The 14,280-nt window shown below is 29.6% G+C and overlaps 2 protein-coding genes across 4 annotated transcripts in view; one reads left to right on the top strand and one right to left on the bottom strand.

Moving 5' to 3' along the window:
* LOC107164944 (phosphatidylinositol 4-phosphate 5-kinase type-1 gamma-like) overlaps window positions 1-7,914 on the bottom strand; it is a 40,402-nt gene extending 32,488 nt beyond the window's left edge. Inside the window, exons 1-2 of one of the 2 annotated variants that reach the window (XM_089228729.1) lie at window positions 7,845-7,910; window positions 7,703-7,777 (exon numbers count right to left, since the gene is read on the bottom strand). The gene's annotated coding sequence lies outside the window, so the exon portion shown is untranslated. Of the gene's footprint in view, window positions 1-7,702 lie in introns of both variants that reach the window. The other variant, XM_089228728.1, reaches the window with a different exon arrangement.
* Window positions 7,915-8,267: 353 nt separating this feature from the next.
* The window catches only part of LOC107164970 (receptor-type guanylate cyclase Gyc76C-like), a 46,192-nt gene continuing 40,179 nt past the window's right edge, over window positions 8,268-14,280 (top strand). For both annotated transcript variants that reach the window (XM_015513012.2, XM_015513021.2), the window contains exons 1-2: window positions 8,268-8,830; window positions 9,188-9,262. The gene's annotated coding sequence lies outside the window, so the exon portion shown is untranslated. The remainder of the gene's footprint in view (window positions 8,831-9,187; window positions 9,263-14,280) is intronic.

The following is a 14,280-nucleotide window of genomic DNA, read 5'->3' as shown; positions in this document are numbered from 1 at the left end:
AGATAACACTAACATAAACATTTGGTGAAAATTTCAAGTATTTATAGAGATTAGTTTTTGAATTACAACCATATAAAAAAATCGATATGGTCAAAAACTGGTTTTGCGTAAAAATTCCCGTTTTTCTGTCAATTTTTTTTTTGTTTTTCTCGATTTTTTTGAAAACTGTTGGAAAATGTTTAAAGAAATGATGAAGGTATTGATTTTACAATGAAAATGCTTCAATTTCAAACTTTGGGGGTGGTTTCCGATGTAAAAGTGAATATTCTTGGAGCATTATAGAGGTCAAAAGTTAACATTTTCCAACAGTTTTCAAAAATATCAAGAAAAACAAAAAAAATGACGGAAAAACGGGAATTTTTACGCAAAACCAGTTTTCGACCAAATTGATTTTTTTTATATGGTTGTAATTCAAAATCTATTCACTGTGTAAATACTTGAAATTTTCACCAAATGTTTAGGTTAGTATTATCTATATACAGATAAATTTTCAAAATGTTTCAAAAATTTGAAAAATGAATACAAGGTTCCTTATGAGTTGTTCGTGTTGTAGCTAAAAATTTAAAAATTGTTAGTCGTAATTTTTTTTATAAGCGTTTATAGTTCAAATTTTTACGAAATCTGTCAAAAACACGAAAATTTGCAAGTAATTTTAAAGTTGAAAAATCATAAAAATTTTTGTGTTTATAACTAAGGATTAAAAATACAACACTTAGTTTTCCATAAGTTTCCTTCAAGTAGCTATAGAGAAAACTCGAATCATCATTATTGGACAAATTTTAAATGCGTTTGAATTTTAAATTTTACGAAATAGCGTAACGATAACGATTTATCCCGAAACGATTTTAAATATTAGTGATTAATCAAAAAGTATGAGTCTTAGATACTTGAAAAATTTACCAGTTATTAAGTTTGGCATTTTATTTACATGATTTAATTTTCAAAATATTTTGACTTTTTTCAAAATATTTATAGACAACTGAAATTTTCAATGTTTCTGAAATTTTTTTTCGAAGTGTCGATAAAAAATTTTTGGCCCAATCAAAATACTTGAAAATTTAATACAAAGTTCCTCATAAGTTATTGTTATAGTGATTAAAAAATTATAAGAATACATAGTCACAATTTTTTTTTATAAGCGGTTATAGTTCACATTTTTACGAAATCTGTCGAAAATTCGAAAATTTGCAAGTAATTTTTAAGTTGAAAAATCATAAAATTTTAGATTCTGAGCGGAGCGATGAATGTATTGATTTTACCATGATGTGTGTTTTTTTTTTGTGTGTCTGTCATCACGTTTTGGGGCAGTAAAAGTGCTTTGATTTTTGCTTCAGTACCTCGTTCGATCAGAAAGTGAATCTTGTTGGTACTTTGGGGGGGGGGGGGGGGGTCAAAAGTTTTTTTTACAAGCATTCAAAGTTTGAGTTTTGACAACATATTATGTAAAAATCATGAAAATTCACAAATTATTTTAAGCTAGAAATTCATAAAAAAATGTCTTTTTAAATCTAAGATTTGAAAATTTAATACAAGATTCCTTACAAGTTTGTCAATCTTTATCACAAATAAAAAATCCACCGGAAATTCAAATTAAATTTTTATGAGCATTTGAAATTTAAATTTTTACAACATTGGATTTTCACTGGATTTCACATTTAGCGATTTTCTTATTTTGGTGTAACTCTAAAAGTCTAAAATGAATGACCGCAGATACTTGAAATTTTCACTGTATGTTTATAGAGGCATTTTCTATATTTGATCAAATTTTCAAATTTTTTTTTATTTGCCTTTTTGACATTTTAGAAGTTACTGCATTATTCCTTTTGAAATAATCTACATTAAAATTACGAATTCCAGTAAATTCATATTCTTTCTATATTTTTAAATTTTATATGACCTGCAATTTGCAGCTGTAGGGTAATAAACTGAAAAATTAAGTCAAAATAAAGTATAATCTAGTCAACAATCTAATTTAAAAACTATAGAAACTCCAACATAAATAAAGGGTTATATATTATTGAATATTATGTCGAAATTGGTGTCTTCTGTTCTTGTATTTTGTTATCGAACGCCATAACAGTGTGATATAGTATCAATTTTATTATTAGTTGTTTGATTTAACAATCCTTTAATTCTGTATTATGAAGTGTATATTATAAATCATGGTTAGAAACATTTAAATTCAAAAAGATAACATTTTCCAAAATTATGCACATCCTATATTCCTAGGTGACCTGGGTTACCAATGTTACCATAATGTTTTTAGATCATTCGGAAAATCAGTTCCGTTTCACGGTGGGGGGGGGGTAATAATTGAAAATAAACAATATTGTTATTTCATTTATACAATTTTACTCAGATCTATGGATACAATGTCAACATTAGAGTTATTAGGTTAAATAATAAATGTTAAAATAATACAAATATGATACTTATACAACAAAATACAATGTGTTACATAATTTTTATCAATTTATTATTCAGTCCATGTTCGCCACATTCAAATAATAGTTTGTAGGATTTAGTATTTTATGACAACAACGATAATAACGAGTAATCGTTTATCGTGAGGTTAAATTAATAAAATCATACAAAAATATGAACAAAAATAAAAATTACATATTGTACAGAGTGAACACGATAATCTGTCACTTGATATAACATTTTGCATCAATATAACCATGTTAAATGATTATCTTTGTAAAATTCAGACATTTTTCAAATCCGGAGGCCAATCTCGACAGATGTTTGAAACCGGACGTATGGTAATTCTAGCTATTGATAAGGCAATTATGCAGTAAGAAAAGTAAAGCTTTTAAGAATCCGATTTCTAAGAAATAATGCAGTAAAGCCATGGACAATGGCCTTGCTATTTTTATTCTCAGTATTTTCTTAGTAAAATTTTTCATGGGGTTTATAGTGGTTTTTACCACATCTAACCTTAATAAAAAAAAACACAGAACTCTTCAATTAATAAAAATTTCATATTACCTCAATTTTCCCTATTTCGGAGTTACTAGTTACTATACACTGTCTACACTTCTTGGTAGCAGAGTGAGATATTTAGGTTTCTCCAGCGTGTTTTGTTAGTAGGTATTCCTTGTAGATTATCGATAACGGAATATATTTTATTCAGATATATTGCTCGTATAATAGGTAGTTGTGTAACATAAAACTTGGAAAAAATTATTTGAGCCGATATTACAATTATTGATATTTTAATAATTAAATTACCTGCCACAAAGTGCTGGTTCGGTTTCTAATCAACCTTATATTATATAAGGTATATTATATCACATGCATTATTGACGGACCATGGACAGTTTACAACAAAAATTTAATAGTGGACGGAAATGCAGATTTTTAAATTAATATTTAATAATAAAAATTAATATTTGTGAACATTTACATTTTTCAACCAAGACAAGGTAATAACACATCTATACAATTATATAGTTACGTTGTAGTGAAATATATAATTAAATACAAACATTTTCACGTCCCATTGTCTCGTTATTTAAAATTATAACATTTGATTAATTTATTTAATTTTTTATGCACAGATACTACCTATGTCATGTACTTGCATATTATACTATACTTTTAGGGTTATCGTATTTTATTTTTATTGTTAGGTAACCTACCTGCCTATTTATTTTTCGATCTAGTTCGATAATTTGATTTGATGTCAGGGTAGTGTTGCACGGATGGAAGTGTTTAGGTATTTAAAAAATAATTTTTAATTTCCCGAAAAAAAGTTATCGCATATTTTACTACAATTTATTATGGTAATGTGACATAATAAAATAAAAAAAAGTTATAGCATAATTAACTTTATGTTTATAGTATGTAGAGTCTATTTCTTACACATTGGCCGAGGCCGTTGAAAATATTTAAAATTTATTGAGAAACATGAATCATCATCTAATAGGTATACATTTACGATTTACAATGGGTTTTCACATCTATTAACAAAACAAACATTACAACAACTATTATTTATAGAATTCTATTTCTAATTTCTATAAATAATACGATTAAATTAGATAACATCGATAGTAATATTTATAAATAGGTACTATATTTGTAATCATTATAATATAAATGTAATATTATAATTATGATATTAAAATATTATCTAATACTGTTTTAAAAATATTATGATATAATTCTCTATATTTTAAGTATACTAATTCTGATCGACTATAAAAAAAATTATTTATCTATATTATATACACTAATGTATATTAATTTACTATACATTTTATTTATTGTTTTTCTTCAAATACTCGTATAGCTGTCCTCACTAGCACACAGGAATTCATTATGTAATTTTAAATTTTAGGCAACAATTTTCGTATTTAAAAAACACTTTTAAGTATAGTTTACACTGATAAACCTAAAATATTTTGAACTAAAATTATGAATAATTTTAAGATTAATATAGAGAATATTTATCTATACTACAATAATACTAAAATAATGTAGTATCATTATGACGTAATTATTATAATGATTTGAAAATATTGTTTTGCTTAGGTCAGCAAGATACGTATGTAAAACTAAATATCATAAATTCATAACTTTTTTATTATATCATACAATTAAACTTTATTCTTGTACTACCATATATTATGAAAATATTTTAAAATAATTATAATGTTGGTATGGGTGTAGAAAAGCTTACTTAACAGGATAACAAATATAAATATCAAAAACATATTTCAAAATGTACTTATTAATATTATTGAATACTTGATGGTTTATCATGTATATTAATATATTATGATAATATAACAAATATTTTGTACAGATTCAATTTATTCCGTGATATAGTCATATCACATATTATACGTAACTATTTATAGCTAATAATATAATATAATACTATAGTATATTATAATATTCGATATACCTACGACCTAAGCATGATTAAATCCATATTTTAAATACGTATTTTTTTACGCATTTTTTAAAATAATGAATAATATATTAGCTATTTATGTTATGTGCATACCTATAATGACACATTGACGAACTCCATGCATTGGTCAATTTGAATATTTTCGTTTCTTATATACATAATTTAGTTGATATTATTGCTATATTATGTAATAAACCAGTCTCTATGTATAATACATAGTACATATTACAAATTGTTTCTGTATTTGTTTTTCTGTATATTGATCTGTATTTGGTTTATAATATATATAATAATACAGCAGTCAGCAGTTGTACATAATATAGATAATATATACATATGATACTATAGTAACAGTGCACTTTTTTATCTACTCTCATGCGCAATGACGTCACATCGTGAACTTTCAATTGACTTTAAAATTAATCTTATAATTACAGAAAATTAGGTATGGTTTTCTTTGTTTCGTACGTAATTTCGACAATTAGATGGGTGTTGTGAAACGAAAATCGATGTAATATTATATATTCTAAACTCTAGCGACTGGATTAAATGCGATTATTTTAATGCCTAGTAAGCGAATTCCTTGGAAACCGTTACAATCTGCAGCGTGTCGCGTACCCTATATCTGGTTGTATACCTATAAATCATAATAACGTATCGTATGCCGTCACCAAATCGCTGGTCTCTATAAATCATCTTACGGCAAAATATTCAAAAATTATTTATCTTAAATTCGCTCAGTATTTATCTCACATTTAGAAATACCAATAGCCTACACGCTAGTACGCTACACAATAATACTTGCATCTATTATAATATATTATTATGATAAAATTATATTATCTATTTGCGCGACATCAGCTTTGAGAGCTGCTACGGTAAGCCGGTCGTCCTACTACCTCATCGACAAATATGTAGGTACAGACAATAGGTCACATTAAAATCACAGTATCACACCTGTATCTAATTAAATAATAATTATTGTAATATTATATAGAAGTGGTGGGGGGTGGCGGGAACAGTTTACGCCAAATAAGTATACCATTTTTCCCCACCAATATCCATTTCCATCAAAAGTGAAAAGTTTACCTTTCCGATTTCCCTTGATACCAGTTTGCAACAAATGAAATATTGCTCACGTTTCAACCATATCAATTTTTATACTTGAAAAAACACATATGAGCTGTAATAAAGCACACTATTTAAAACACTATATACTTGAATATAGAATAACTAAGTAACAATAGAAATTCCGTCACTCCGTAAGGTACTCGTATACCGGCACCGAATAATAATTATGATTCATGAGTTGGTCGTATAAAAACATAAAATAGAAAAGAAAAACAATTTTATTTTAAAGTAAATATAAATTTTTTACTTAACAATATATTTTCTTAGAAAAATAAAATAAAATACTCGTGTGGTTTTGCAATGACTAATTGGTTTATTTTTAACTGTAGACACTTTACCTATATATTATTTTTAAATATAACAATTTTATTATAACAATATACAGCGTATATTTAACGAATTCAATATAATACTTTGTTAACGGTACCGAGTTGTATATTATTATCAATTATCATTATTGGTGTATACTAACTGTTTTATAACCACCAAACCAAATTTATAATACTTAGCAACTCACTCAGCAACTTAATCGCCATCACAAATACACGAAACCAACCAGATATCACAAAGCTCATCAAAGAGGAAACTTTTCTTGCAGGGAAAAAAAATAAACATATCCTTTTTGTATGGATCCCGGGGCACATAGGCATTCCCGGAAATTAAATGGCTGACCAAGAAGCTTACAATGCAATTGTCTCTACATCAACTCCAACCATAAATTCCATCCATAAATTCCATCACATTCGCAGATTGCATTCGCAACTCAACACCAAAATCAACAAAATAAAAAATAATATAAACCCATGGAAAAATCCAAAACTCAATAGAAAAGATGGAACCATAATAAACCTCCTCCGAATTGGTCACACACACTTAACACACAGCTACTTGAGGAGTAAAGACGATCCTCCACTATGTGAGTAATGCAGCGTACTTTTAACCGTCAACCACATCATCACTGAATGTCAAAAATACAACCAGTATCGAAATCAATTTCACATATCCGAACAAATCTGTCAAGCACTTGGACCAAACCCACAGAATGTAAAAAGTTTAATTTTATTATTAAAAAAAAAAACAGAATTGTACAATTTAATTTAATGTAGAAAATTTATACTTAAAATACTAAAAATGTAACAAAAAAAAAATTTCTTTTACTAATGGCCTAGTTGTCGATGTACTTTGATCAATAAAAAAAAAAAAAATGTTTTATTTAAGTTTATGGTACATATTCATATTCATTTACCTATATACCCCATTTCTTTTATATTCCCATTTGTCCTCTACACGTTATCCAAAAATCAATCCTGGATAATGAAGCTGGCCAACGGGGACTTATCATTCTTCATTTGATACAATATTATTACTATTGCAAATTAAAACTTGGTATATAAACTAGTATATAGGTGTTATTAATATTATTACTATTGAATTCATTTTATGTTATTGTATTATTTTAATTTTTTGGTAGGATTTAAAAATTTTTTTAATTCACCAAATCTTATGATTTGTCTGGCTCAGCTGCTTTAACATAATATTTGGAATTGGGTTCACGTGTATAATGTAATAGAGGCACGAGATACCCAAATAAATTATGAATGAAAACATATTTTGCAGTTTTTTTAGAAGTTTAAAATGTAGACTTACTGTATCATAACTTTCAATAGCAGTATAGTACATACAAATTATTCTGATGGAAACGCGTGGTGAATGTCTTCTCGTCTGGTGAAAAAAGAAAAAATACGTTTTTGATGGAAACGGACGGAACTGGTGGGCAAAAAAAATTTACACTTTTGGTCGAAACGTGGTCCACCCATGGTCGTTGTCGCGTCTGGTGCTAGTGTGGTCGTACGGGTGACCGGTCCGGCACTCCCTTTGAAAAATCTCGTCGGAAAATCTCATCACGACGAGACGCGTGCGATCCCGGCCGGCCGGCAGATGGCGTCCCATCTTGTTTACTGCTGTTGCGCTGCCCCGTTATCAAAAACTGGATGCACTCGTCGGCGGCGGCAACGATCGAGGCCACCGGTCTATTAATAGTAATCATATCACTCTCAGAATGTGCGCGTGTGTACAGTTAATGTACGTGCGTGTGCGTGTGTGTGTGTGTGTGTGTGTGTGTAACAACAACTTGTTGCTCGCCGCCGCCGCCGCCGTCGCCGTCGTCGCTGTTGCTGCCGCCGCCGCCACCGCAACCGTAATATTTAGTTTTAGTAGTAGTCTACGACTACGATTCGTGCACGTTTCGCGCGCTCATCGTACACGCGTTAACACGTCGTGTAATTGTAATTTATATCATAATAATAGTAATAATATCAATAATAATATCCTATACGGACAACAGCTGTAAATTATTATCATTGTCAATAGTAGTTGTATTCCCGTCGTGTTGTTAATATTTTTTTTCTTTGAGCCGCGTCACATTTATTATTTTCCGAAAATTTGACAAACGTATTCATACGTGCGTGCTTTAAAAACTTTTTTTTAAACATTAATATTCTTCAACGCTATTAAAATCATCATAATGTTGTAACGAGGCGCTTATAAAATAATATAATATCATCATTATTAACTGTTGCTGCTGCGGCCTGCGGTGATCGGTCAGTGTTTCAGCACGCTCGTTTCCCGCCGCCGTCGTTCATTTTCTAGGTTATGTTTAATGATAACCAGTTGTCCGAACAGTGATAATATTATACAAAATACACGATTGAGTTGGACCTGTGGTACGACGTCGTGGACGGATACAAATCAAATGCGTTATCGTTTTACCGACCAGTAAGTAAAAGCCATTGGCGGGACTATAACGACTGTCGTTCTCAGTTTTATTTTGCATTGTTTACTTTTATCGTTTCATAGGTATAATATGTACTTACCTTAAATTTACTGCCGACGTTTTATTTTTCCTCGTATTTTATTGTGATCGTCTGTCTAACCCTCCCCGCAAGTGTTTCGAAATTTTGTTTTTCGCGTTAGCTGTTTTTAATTTTAATTTATAATTCATACGTTTTTAACTTTTACCGCATTTACGTGTGTGTGCATAATTTTATAATATCATGTGTAGACTGTAGAGTATACATTTCTCAGCGTTCGTGACGAGCCGGATTAAAGAAAATATTCGTTTTGTATTTACAGGTAATCGGGGCGTGCATGAATTCAGAATTATTATCGGTCCGTCAATGATGTCAACTCGGACGCTAATTCTGACGGGTAAGTGTTATACATTTTAATTATAACAATATAAATACATAATATATTACAATTATTACATTATATATATATATATAATATATCGTTGTCATATGCAGGTGTACTCGTTATATGTAGGTAAATAGATCTAGAGGTAATACCCTGCTTCATGTAACTAAGTAATTATAATACAATTATGAAACTAGTTTGTGTTTGTCATGTGTTCGAGTAGTCCGTCGCTCGCGTTAAAATTATATTTTTGAAATGGTTAATATCCCGGTTAATATGCATATCGGCTGGACCCTCACCCTTTTTAAGAGTTTTTGCGTGCGTCACGTTTCCCGAATGACATCTATATATTATTGCCTCGAATTCATTTGTAAAATACTAATAATATTGTATTAATTGTGTCTTTTAACCACTATTATTAACAATAAATAAATAAATTGCGTCGCACCGCCGGTGGTGTCCCTTCTATTATTGACTATTGTGCTGTGTCTCCTGATGCTTTACAACTACTACACACTCACGTTTCGTTGACCGATGACCCATCCATTAATATAATAATAATAATAATGATAATAAAATATTAATAATGTTATTTGGTTTTCGCGCAATTGAGCGTCGGCAGTCTTCTCGATTTTCGGGCGGATGACGAGAACTAACGCGACTGTCGTTAATTATAATTATTTTTATTACGTCTTGTTAATAAAATAATAATACGATGGATGCGCCGCTCTTTGTCGTTGCGGTTGCCTCCATTTGCAGTTTTGAAGAAAAAATAGAAGTGTATGTTGATGATAAAAAAATATGCGCTAAGCCTACGAATAAATTACAAATCTACAGTGTTTAAAAAATGATTTTGTATATCTGTACGAGGCTTTAGGTATAATCATTGATTAGTATTTATAATCAATGGTATAATGTAATATGGGTAAACGTTTCAGCGGCAGCATCCATGTAAGACGTACATGCATACTATAATGTCTATAATATATATAGTATTATATGACACTGACATACTTCAACGACTCCGGGAAACATATAGGTAGATCGCAGGTATGTACCAGGTATATTATCGGTAGGTCGTCTATTGTATTTTATTGCACGTTACGATTATACTGTGGTCAGTGTGTGTATATGCGCGCACTAAATGTCCGTCTTATAACAAGCAGATGCAAACGAGCTCAGAAATCTACTTGTAAATAAAATAAATATTAAACAAAAACTGAATTTTTACCCGAGCAAGCCACACCACAACTAAAACTTACTATAACACGACTACACACCACACCACACTACGCACAATCTTGACCGTGACATTTTCGGCGGAGGCCACCCAAACAGCATTGAGAGCTCGAGGCGCCGCCTGCATAGGTTTTTAACATTACAAAATACAGTATATTTTACTATTAAATTTATTGTAATTTGTAAAATTGTATGATTATGATACTATTATTATTATTATTATTATTATTATTATTATTATCGCGTTATAATAATAATATTTATAATAACCAATGTTATCGAAGATGTTCGGACGATGAAGGCATTTCGGTTTTTTTCTTTACACATTGCGCTCCGCCGAAATTACGTAATTCCGATACAAAAGTCCGACTGTTCTCCCCGCCACCGTTACCAATCCTATGCAATTGTGTGTTCTTTTTGCCCCGGTCGTTTGATAATTACACAGTAATTCGGGAACGTTTTCGAAGGTCAACGTGTGACACTCTGGCCAGCGGTGTTTTTACACACATATTCCCACAGATACGTGTCATAAGTACAATGTACATCAATATTCAATACTATATTATGATATTATTATTGTTATTATTATTACTACAACAATTATTATTATTAGTTATTACTACTATTACTAATATACTACTAATACATACTACCACTACTACTACTACTAATACCTACTACCACTACTACTACTACTACTATAATATTACAACCACTGTACATGGCGTTGCCTCATTGTTTTCGGAAATGAGTAAATGACGAGGTCGAATTGTTCGCAAAGTGGTTCGACTTCGTCAATATATATAGTACTTTATAACAACGCGTGTGGTGCGTAGGTGTTACCCCGGGGCGATGTATATACGTGGTCCTACGATAATAATTCTAATATTAATATTTTGGCATGTCAATCGCTCTTATATTACACATTATTATTTGGTATGAAATCGATTTGTCCGACGAGACGTGTTGGGCGTACCCGGCCATATGATCGCGCGTGCTCGATGTAGTACCTATTGACGATTTGACTCTGAAATTACATAATATTTTTAATATTATGCCATATTATTATTATTATCATATCTTCTGCGTATACAATAGATATACATCCTGTTCCTGTATGTATGACGCCGCAAACTTAAGAGTTTTCATGTGCACACTTGTTGCATTTAACGTCCGTTTAAATAAATCGAATAAAATGATCGTATATTGTGCCGAGTACTCACATACTTTAAATAGGTAGGTTACATGTCTACTTATACTGATTAGCTAGCTTGTCGTGCGACTTATCGCGATCAAACAATGCATTATAATTTAATGCTAATATAATGTTATTGTTTTCCAAATTTTATAAGTTTATAACATACAAATATTATTTATTATGCGTCTAGTGTGTTTGCCCGATTACGAAAAGACAACACACGCGTATCTGTGATGAGGAAATACAAAGTTTACTATAATATTTTTAAAGTTATTTTACGACGCGTTATAAAAAAAAAGGCGATTGTCTAGATAACCCGAAAAGACACTTCACGTTTTGGCGATATTTTTACTTTTTTTTTTAAATTTTTATACTTCGATGGGTTAGCTAAAAGACATCTCGCGTGTTTTGGTACAGAGTTATAATCTGAAAAGTCCCTTAACAATTACCGAGTTATTTTTAATTGATTTAATAATGTTTTACGCGTTAGGATTTTCAAATACACGCTGTAGGTATTGCTTGATATTATACCATTATTATAAGTTTAATATTTTAATTATTCATAAACTTTAACCAATTAATGCGACTACCTTTCGAAATAATAATTACCTATTGAAAACGAAAATTGTTACTAGCCGCATAATTTATTATCATTACCTATGTGAAACAAAATATTATATTATTATGTTTGTGTACGAAACGTGACAATTGTATTACATCACGTCGTTTTGCTCAACGCAGCTCTGAGATTTATATATTAAAATATATTATATTTTAACAGTTTTATATTATTCTTATTCCTATACCTAAAGTTAGCATTAAAACTAATTATATGGTAATATACCAATACTAACCTAATATTGCCGGACATTTTTTATGTCGATTTATAAATTTAAATCCTTTACCATAACAAATTAATAAATTGTTTAAAATAATTATTCTCTAGTGGATGAGTTATCTTCTCACCTAACCTAAAACTATTCCAAAATTTAGGTAGTTTAAAAAAATAGATTTTTTAAATGCGTTAACTATACGTAGATATAATAATATATAATATATATTACGTCTTATTTGTCATAAAAATATCATTAATGATTTTAACTCATCTTATGTCTGGTTGTACGCACTCTTGTAGGTGCCTAAGTATATTGTGTATTTGACATTATTGTGTGTTTAATGACTATAACGTGTATACTGTATATATTATATATACATAATAATTACTCCCTTGCCCAGTAATTTTATTTAGCAATATTTATGACGTACTACTTTTGACGATAATAAAGCTGCAGTCGTTTGTGTTATTGATGAAATTATGAACATGAATCATTATTTAGCTTAAGAATATTATTTTTTATCTAAATCCTTGTATTTATGAACATGTTATTTAATCAGTTGTTATATAAGGTAAAATGATTTTTGAGATTATCAATTTAGTGTATTACCTATTAAAGAGTAGGTGAATGCAATAAATAAAATAATAATAATAATAGTATACATTTAATTATAACATAATAACCATTAAATTATCTTTTCGTGCCCAAACATCATCTGCCTGCTATACTAGTGAAATATAATAAAATTTATTTTTATTACTTTTATAGATAATTTGAACAATGTTAACAGATAATTTAAATGGCTTTTTTCTTTCATGTAGGTACAAATACATATAATATGATCATTATAATGATAATAATTTTCCTTGGTAGATACAAAGATATTTTATATCATATTATATTCATATATATATAATGAACTTTTATCTCGTACAGAATCGTGATACGTAATTGTGGAAATTGTGTGTGAACTGTCTACAAGGTCTATTATACGTTATGATATCAGTTTCGTAATAAATTATTATATTACGAAATCGGAAATTGTATATCATCATCGTGATTTTGTATTTTCTTTTTCAATTTTTCCACTTTAAGCTCTTATAGGTTACTCGGCCAATATATGCAATATATGCATATTGGAGTGTCATAAAAATGTTGTTACATTATTTGCATGTAACATCCAACAGGGATTAAATCAGCAATTTTATTACCTACGGCTTATACAAATCAACAAAACATACAATATTAATTGATTTATTGTCCTACAAATCCTCCAGATGTATAATTGATTTTTACTACCGACACATGTTAATCGAAATCTTTATTACAATAAGTACTAATCTACATATTGTGATTATCACCTATAGTTGTCATCGATATTAATAATCACCGCACACGTGAGTACTCTACTAATTATTATTCTGTTCGATTTCCCATAACACTTCAAGATATTTACGAATTTCTGAAATTGTCGACTCAACATGTTGATACTCGTATTATATAGCAGCTATGTTCTAGTCTTTTCGTTTAATTCAAAACATAAATTATTAACAATCGGTCCACGAATTCTCACCGAGAAGGAGGAGGTACTTAGTGAAATAACTGGCAACTGGAAGTCGGGCTATTTCCTGCGTCCATGAAAAACCTCACCTGTCACCGCGGTAAACAAAATATATTTTTCTTCTCCCCTCGATGGCTGACACCATTCTTACGTTTTAGAAATTATCGTTCACCGACTTACGTGTAAAACAGCTATT

The sequence above is a fragment of the Diuraphis noxia genome, unplaced genomic scaffold, assembly GCF_037042655.1.
Source record: "Diuraphis noxia isolate RWA-SAM2 unplaced genomic scaffold, SU_Dnox_SAM2 contig0005, whole genome shotgun sequence".
NCBI lineage: Eukaryota > Metazoa > Arthropoda > Insecta > Hemiptera > Aphididae > Diuraphis > Diuraphis noxia.
Note: the sequence above shows the minus strand (reverse complement) of the source record. Positions and strands in the feature narration are given on the sequence as shown.